The sequence below is a fragment of the Hordeum vulgare genome, chromosome 5H (assembly GCF_904849725.1).
Source record: "Hordeum vulgare subsp. vulgare chromosome 5H, MorexV3_pseudomolecules_assembly, whole genome shotgun sequence".
Taxonomy (NCBI): domain Eukaryota; kingdom Viridiplantae; phylum Streptophyta; class Magnoliopsida; order Poales; family Poaceae; genus Hordeum; species Hordeum vulgare.
The window spans coordinates 239456268-239465045 of record NC_058522.1 but is presented as its reverse complement, the minus strand read 5'-3'; the positions used below and the strand labels follow the sequence as shown (position 1 = coordinate 239465045).

The 8778-nt window shown below is 44.8% G+C and overlaps 1 long non-coding RNA gene across 1 annotated transcript; it reads left to right on the top strand.

Moving 5' to 3' along the window:
• Window positions 1-3135: 3135 nt before the first annotated feature.
• Window positions 3136-6452, top strand: LOC123398202. Its single transcript, XR_006610108.1, has 4 exons — window positions 3136-3169; window positions 3496-3572; window positions 5382-5731; window positions 5809-6452. It is a non-coding gene; the product is annotated as an uncharacterized LOC123398202 (long non-coding RNA).
• Window positions 6453-8778: the final 2326 nt, after the last annotated feature.

The window sequence follows — 8778 nt, the reverse complement described above, 5'->3', positions numbered from 1 at the left end:
CTGCAAGATGCCATCTGGGGCACGTTCTGGTGCCCTGCTGGAGGGGGGATTCGGATACAGAGGGCATCTTCATAAACACCATGACCTCTCCGATGATGCGTGAGTAGTACACCATAGACCCTTCAGGTCCATAGCTAGTAGCTAGATGGCTTCTTCTCTCTCTTGGATCTTCAATACAAAGTTCTCCATGATCTTCGTGGAGATCTATCGGATGTAATCTTCTTTGCGGTGTGTTTGTCAAGATCCGATGAATTGTGGATTTATGATCAGATTATCTATGAATCTTATCTGAGTTTCTTCTGATCTCTTATATGCATGATTTCATATCCTTGTAATTCTCTTCGAGTTGTGGGTTTTGGTTGGCCAACATGATCTATGATTCTTGCTATGGGTGAAGTGCTTGGTTTTGGGTTCATACCGTGCGGTCACCTCACCCAGTGACAGAAGGGGTAGAGAGGCACGCATCATGTTGTTGCCATCCATGGTAAAAAGATGGGGTTTACATCATTGGTTTGAGTTTATCCCTCTACATCATGTCATCTTGCTTAAGGCGTTACTCTGTTCGTCATGAACTCAATACACTAGATTCATGGTGGATAGCGGTCGATGTGTGGCGTAATAGTAGTAGATGCAGAAAGTATCGGTGTACTTGTCTCGGACGTGATGCCTATATGTATGATAATTGCCTTAGATATTGTCATGACTTTGCGCGGTTCTATCAATTGCTCGACAGTAATTTGTTCACCCACCGTAATATTCGCTATTTTGAGAGAAGCCTCTAGTGAACACTATGGCTCCGGGGTCTACTTCACATCATATATTCAGCCTTACACTTTTACTTCGTTGCACTTTCCGCCTTCAGATCTCAATTTGCAGACAATCTTGAAGGGATTGACAACCCCTTTATAGCGTTGGGTGAAAGCTCGTTTGTGTTTGCGTAGGTACTCTGGACACTGGACTTGATTATCCTACTCGATTGATACCTTGGTTCTCAAACTGAGGGAAATACTTACTGCTCCTGTGCTGCATCACCCTTTCCTCTTCAAGGGAAAAACCAACGCAAGCTCAAGAGGAAACAACATCTAACATGTTCATCAGGCCAACGGGAACACGACACACGTACCGAACATTTGTAGATGAAGCAGATGTGTTCAGTGCATCTGCGTTGTTGACGATGACGTTGGCGATGATGGGACGAAGTAGACAATGCTTGAGGCGGCGGTACGCAGCACCGCCTGACTTGCTTGGTAGACGACCCGTTATGGAAGCAGCGAGCAGTCGCGCAGAGCGCTTTCCAAAAACCTAGTTCTCGCTCTCCCATACAGGATCACAAAGGCGACTGGTTTCGGAGACGTGCTCTTGCGTTCGCCGTTGGACGCCGGTGCTCGGGATGAGCTAGACTACGATGGCGGCGCAAGTTGTGAGACGAGGCAAAACCCTAAATGTTTTTTGGTGTGTCTTTGACCGACCATGATAAGCAATATATATAGAAGGACCAAGGTCGGTTCAGTGTCACGACCACGTCTCAAACCGACTTGCTTTCCAAGTCGTATACTTATCGGACAAAAAAATAACTTGTCTTTCAAGACATAAAAAATAAAACGGCAAATGGAAGTCGCGCCCCCGCAAGCCATCGAACAGGAAATTGGAGGACCATTCACGCGCATGTCGCACGTACGTCCGACCCGACCAGGCCAGGAGAGCACACTATATAGAGTGGTTCTCTCCTTTCTCTTCTCAACACATACTTAGAGTGGTGGGGAGAACTCACTATATAAAGAGGTCCAACACTTCCTACACTAGCGGTATGAGACTAAACTATAACACCACCACACCACCACTTACCATTTTATTCATGGGCTTAATTTTAGATTTCAGAATTTTATAGATGGGCCAAGCCCATTAATTATAACAGGAGATGCACGTCGCGGAGAAGACGAGGGAGGACGTGGCGTCAGGGAGTATGAATCAGTGGAGAGGCATGGGCGGCGCTGGTGCCCGCGCCGCATCGGAGAAGTGGTGGAGGCGGTGGGTGGCTTCGGTGGGAACTGTGATTTGCACCAGCCGGAGCCGCGCCTTGGCTGCACCTGGCCGCAGGCCTGCGGCCGCCATTCTCCGCCAACACCGGATCCACAGCAGCGCCTAGGCTTGACCCCTCCGCAACCGCGCCCTGGCCGTCCTCCGCAGCACCGTCCCCATCGGAATCAGCGCCGCAGTTCATAGCCATGAGTAGCCACCGCTGCTGTCACCAGGATTGAACCGAGCTTCGCCATCGCCGTCGCTTGGGTTGGGAGGAAGGGATGAGGAGGTGGTTCGGGAGAAAGGAGATGACTGGTCAAGAGAGAGAGCGATAGCCGGTTGGGCCATTCTTTTTCCTTTTTTCTGATGTTACAGGCACGGGCAATTTCGTCTGATTGCAAAAAAACTGACATCACTCTTGACATATTTTAACGGTATATGCTCACATAACTGAAGGAAGTGCTAGAAAGGGCAAAAATATTTACACTGGATGTTAGATAAGGAAGAAAAATGAATCCAATGTTAAATAATGAAACAACATTAAAAATAGTGTCATATAAGGAATTTTCTCAAATATAAGACTTTGTAGAGGTTCCACTAGGGTACTACATACACATGTATATAGACATACTTTAATGTATAGGTTCATTTATTTTGTTCTGTATGTAGTCTTCTAGTAAAATCCCTAACAAGACCTATATTTAGGAAACGGATGGAGTAGGACAAAGGATGTAGCAATAAATTTATAAATAAAAACAGTTCGTATGAGGTGCGTTGTGAACTTGATATGTCATCTCGTGGTCGACAAAACAGAATCATTATGAATATTCCTTGAGAAATGAATGGTTGACCATCAACATTGTTCTCCACACCATCGCAAAAAACAAAAAACTGGCCAATACTACAAATCATCCGGCTGATCTCTCCTAGGGTTTTTTTGGTTGCTGTCATGGGCTGGAATGTCACCGGTCGGACCCGTTACTAGGCCTTGTTCCAGCATTTGGTTTACCAACCGGAACAGAACCCACTCATTGCACCTTAGGGAATATTCCATCCAGATCCGGAATGTGCCAATACCACCAAATCCACGGAATCACGGGGAACCAGCCTCCTCCACTCGACCGGCTCCTCCTCCTTTCGTCCTGCACAGGTGCACCGTCTTCTTCCTTCCTCCCTTCCCTGAGCCGCCGACCTCTTCCTCCCTTCCTTCCCTGCGCCGCCGGCCCTCTTCTTGTGTCCATTCCCCGTGCCACCGGCCCTCTTCCTCCCACCCTCCCTTTGTCGCGCCACCGTCAACCATCGATGTGTTGCGTCGCTGTCCCTCGATGTGTTGTGTCGCCGTCCCTTTCCCTCCCACCTGCTGCACCAGCGGCCGGCTACCTCCCTCCCTGTTGCACCAGCGCCTCTCTTCCTCCCTCCCTCGTTCTCATCCTCTATAGATCTGATCTGATGCATCTCATCTTTCTTGATCTGCAGGACAGAAGAAGAAAACGCATGGTACTCCGGTGTGGTGGCTGAAGGTACGACGACCGGCTCCTCCTCCTCTCCTGAAGGTACGAACCTTCTTCCTCTTCCCTTGTATATGCTGCTGTTGTTTCTACATTTTATTGCTGAAATTGTTGTTGGTCAGTACATATTTGTGTTCAAATTGATGTTGTCTAGTGCATCTTTGCAATATGTGGAGATGTGTAATTTATTGTAGATGGTGAAGAAGATGAGCAAAAGAAAAATGATGGTTTGGGGAGCTACTGTTTTTGTCACACTAGCTGCAATAGGAGTTATTGTTCGAGATTTAGTAAGGAAGAGAAGGCCACGTGTTACATATGGCCCAATGCATGAAAGAGATCGAAACATATTTGATTATCTGAACCAAATTTTTTGGCAAAGTGATGTGTTGTGTAAAAATATGTTAAGGTTTGAAAGAGCTCCATTCTTTCACTTGTGTGACATACCGAGGGATCGCAAGTTGCTAGAAGATAGCCCACATCTTAGCGTGGAGCAACAATTAGTGATGTGTTTGCATACAATTGGGGATAACCTTCAGAATAGGGTTATTTCAGCCAACTTTTGTAGATCATACGACACAACAAGCATCTTTTTTAGGAAGGATCTTCATGCCATAGGCGAGCTTCGTAATGATTATACAAGGCCACCATCATTGGAGACCCTCATAAAAATTGCAGGAAATCATCGATTTGACCCATATTTTAATGTAAATTTAGAAACTATTTGTTAGCTATCTAGGCTATATGATATGCCATTTAATACTTATTAGTATATAGGATTGTATTGGAGCTATCGATGGTACACGTGTGCGAGCAGTTGTTACCAAAGATGTGGAGCACTCTTTTCGGGGTAGGAAGGCCTTCACCACTCAAAATGTGATGGCAGCGGTAGATTTTGATCTACGCTTCACATATGTGTTGGCTGGTTGGGATGGGTCAGCACATGATGCTACTATTTTAGCTCATGCATTAACGCGTGAGACAGGCTTACAAGTACCGCCTGGTAAGAACTTGCCTAAGAAAATTGTCCATTTGTTATTGCATTACAAGAACCATTGTCACCAATTACTATTTCATTTTTTAGGAAAGTTCTACCTATCTCGTGTTGGTTATGGAGCAAAGCCTGGGTTCTTACCACCTTTTCATGGTGTGCGGTACCATTTAAATGAGTGGGGCAACAATCCGGTCCAAAATTAGATGGAGTTGTTTCCCCTTAGGCATTCATCTCTACGGGTGACGATAGAGAAGGCTTTTGGATCTCTCAAGAGGCGTTTCAAAATTTTAGATGATGACAAGCCTTTCTTCTCTTTCCCGGTGCAAGTCGACATTGTTATAGCTTGTTGTGTTCTTCGTAATTATGCACTATCACAAGGGATTGATGAATTTATTATATCGGAAGTCACATGGACCACCCAACCTGTTCAAACAACAAGGTAGCAAGCAAGTGACCATAGGGCCACGGTAGACCGTAGGATGCAAATAGCCGCCCAAATGTGGGAAGATAGACAACTTATGTATGCAAATTTATGAGTGTGTGTTACTCCATGTATCATTTATTTGTTGGTTGGACAGTTTGTCTTGTTTATGATATTGAAACCATGTATTTGTTCACATATTATCCGTTTTATTGGTTTGTCTTCATCGCTGGACAAATTGTATCATTTATGATATTGAAACCATGTATTTGTTCAGGTATTATCCATTTTATTGGTTTGTTTTCATGGCTGGACAAATTGTGTCATTTATGATGTTGAAACCATGTATTTGTTTAGATTTCATCTATTTTATTGGTTTGCTTTCATGGCTGGCTAGATTGTATCATGTATCTATTTTTCTAACCTTTTGATTATTTCACAGAAATGGACAATACCGAAGTCATCTCTATGAGTGGGAGCTCCGCATAGAGTGGGGACATTGTATGGACTCCTTCCAAGACCAACAAGATGTTGGGGTTTTTCGCTGACCTTCTTGCTAAAGGGAAGATGACTTCTAGTGGATTCAGGGAGGCACATCACAAACATTGTGCTGCTGTTTTGAATGAGCAGTTCAAACTAGCTGTCACTTGATAACAAGTTAGAAACCATCTCAAGAAATGGAGGAAGATTTGGGGAAGGGTAGTCAACTTGAAGAATTTAAGTGGAGCTCTATGGGATGAAGATACTTGCACAATTAGGCTTAGCGAAGAACACTATGTAGGTTGTTGCATGGTAAGCTTCTAATCCTATGGCACATATCATGCTATTTTCTGCCTATATTATGGTAATTAGTTGCATGTTTTTTGTAGACACACAAAGCTGATGCCCCTTTCCTGAATACCCCAATTGAACACTATCATGCCACGGAGACCATTTTTGGGACAACCGCGGCTACTAGGATAAATGCTAGGTCTAGGAATGATCTACTTTCTATTGATGTGGACGATGAAGACAATGGTGAGGTGAACACATCACCCAATGTTGGCCAGTCCAAACACCCCAAAGGACCACCAAAAAAGAAGGCAAAGGTAGTGAATGTTCTTGAAGATCCACTTGTTACCACTCTCAACTATGGGTTCAAACATGTGGGTGATGCTCTTGTGAAGTCTGGGGATGATGGTGCTATACCCGATGAACTTTGGGATGAGGTCTACAAGTTGGAAGCTTTTGATGAGGAACAACTAGCCCACTACTATGCTCATCTTGTTGACAATCCAAAGATCGTAAAAGCCTTCATGACACTTTTTGAAACCAACAAATCTGTTTGGGTGAGTAGGTATGTGAATAAAAACTTCTAAATTCAATACGGTTGTATGGTTCTCAAGTATGTGAACTTGACATGTATGGATGTGCTGCCATTTGGTTGCTTTTGGATATTTGGTATGTGAACAACATGTATGGCTAGTGCACTTTGCTTTGGATTGTATTGAACCAAGACATGTAATGGTTGATTGCTTTTGGATGTGCCGAATGACTTGATACATGATGATATTATTGCTGAAAATTGTGTTCTATGTCAATATATATATTGTTATGTTGTTGTTTTTTCAAAATAAAAACGAAATGCTGCAGAAATTTTGATTTTTTTGTAATTACATTTTACATTCCATTCTTCTAAACCAAACACTGGAACAGAACCGACCCGTTCTACTATTTTGCGCAAACAGAACACAGGAACGAAACCGACCCGTTCCTCTAGAATGGAACCATTACATTCCATGACGATTGGTTCCTCAACCAAACACACCCCTAAAGATCAGCCGGGTCCGCGGTCGTATGATCCTTCCGTATCTGACGTCTCTCGCGCGAGGGGTGAGCAGCAAGCAACGAGCATCAACGGGGAACTAGCTCTTGTCAGCAGCATTGCCGCATGATTCTGTTCAACCAGCCTCGTCCTAACCTTCTTGACTTATATGGTTTGGATGAACCGTACACAGTAACTACACACTATAGTTTTACTTCACGTATGTACGCGTTGGCAGCCAACAAAAGCACAAAGTAAATCATGACTACTCTACATGTAAGGTTAAATTAATCTATCTCATATTTACAACAAATTTCAATCATGACTCGATCAAAAATTATCTTGCGCATGTCAAATTGTTAGATCGGAAGCATAGATCGGTTCCAACATCTCCTTTGTTTCGTGCCTACTCCTTCCAACCAATGACCTAGTCACCATATTTGTCGTATACCCCACTAGTCCTTGCTTCATAATAACAACGTAACACTGATGACCGTCGTTATAACATCACAACATCATCGACCACCGTCGTATCATCCATACACCATCAACCACAACCATAACACTGAGACACCGTCGACGGCCGCCGTTCACCACAACACCATCGACCACCCTCATATCATCCATGCACCATCAACCACAGCGTAACACTGAGACACTATCGACCGTCGTTATAACATCACAACAGCATCGACCACCGTCATATCATCCATGCACCATCAACCACAACCGTAACACTGAGACACCATCAATGGCCGTTGTTCATGACAACACCATCGACCACCATGGTAACATAACAACATCATCAACCGCTGTCGTAACATCGCAACACCACTAGCTGCCGCCACAACATTGCAACACCTGATCGTAGTATCGCCGCACTTTCGACTGCCGCCTTAGCATCACAACACTGCCGATCGTCGTCGTAGCATCACAACACAGTTGACTATGTCGTAGCATCACAAGACCACTCACCGCTGTTGTAACATCACAACACCACTAATCATCGTCATAATATCGTTAAACACCCTCGCGCACTAGCGGCAACAACTGCAACGCACCTGCAAATGGCCACATCACTGATGGTGCTTCTGAAGCAGCCCCAACACCGACACACTAGGGGAAAGCTCCAGTAGCGGCCACAACACCCATGATGGTGTTAACAGTTGCAACATCGAGCGGCTGGATTTGCACACAAAAAGATGAGCGGCTTGCAAGGAACATGGCGATCTTGCATCAATGCGTGCTTAGCTTGCAACATTGAGCGCACGACTGTAACAACACAAGTCGCCCATTATAGCGCCGCATGTCATGCTTTGCCGCGCCACATGGTTTCGTGGCATGACAATCCGGCTATTGTAGCAGCAGGAAGAAAGCTTGCGCCTTTGTGGCATCTGGCTTGGAGTAGCATTGAAATGTTTTGCGCATCATTTAATTTTTGCGACAACACGCTACAACATCGTAGGAGAAAAATAAATATGGTCGTTAGACTTGTAGCATCATGCATTCAGCTTGCAACACCATGAGTCGGCTTTGCAGCGTCCTCCAGGTTTTAGTACATGACAATGTAGCTTTGCAGCGAAAACTAACGTGACATCCATACTTGCAGCGTTATGCATCCGAACTTGAGAAAGATTGGGGTTGCAACATGGGACTTGTTGCGATGGACGCAATATTGGCGATGTTGTGCGGCAACGACAGCAACTTGGGAGAGGCGATTGGAACATGGGATATATTGCGATGGCCAAAACATTGGCAATGTTGTGCGGAGGTAGGTGCAACTTTGAAGAGGTTGCCATTGCAACATGCGATATGTTGCGGTGGCCGCGACTTTGGTTGTGTTTTGTGACAAGAGTTACAAAACCTTCCGAGTGCAAGATGGGTCATGTTGCAAATGGCAGTGCAACATGGAAATGGCACGATCGTAGCTAGATGACTAATACGTTCGGATCAGATAACGCGCGGCTTCTAATGGCTCTAGTGAAATCCACGTGTCAGCCAGCCAACGAATAGGGCGCACTCAAAGGCTAGCAAT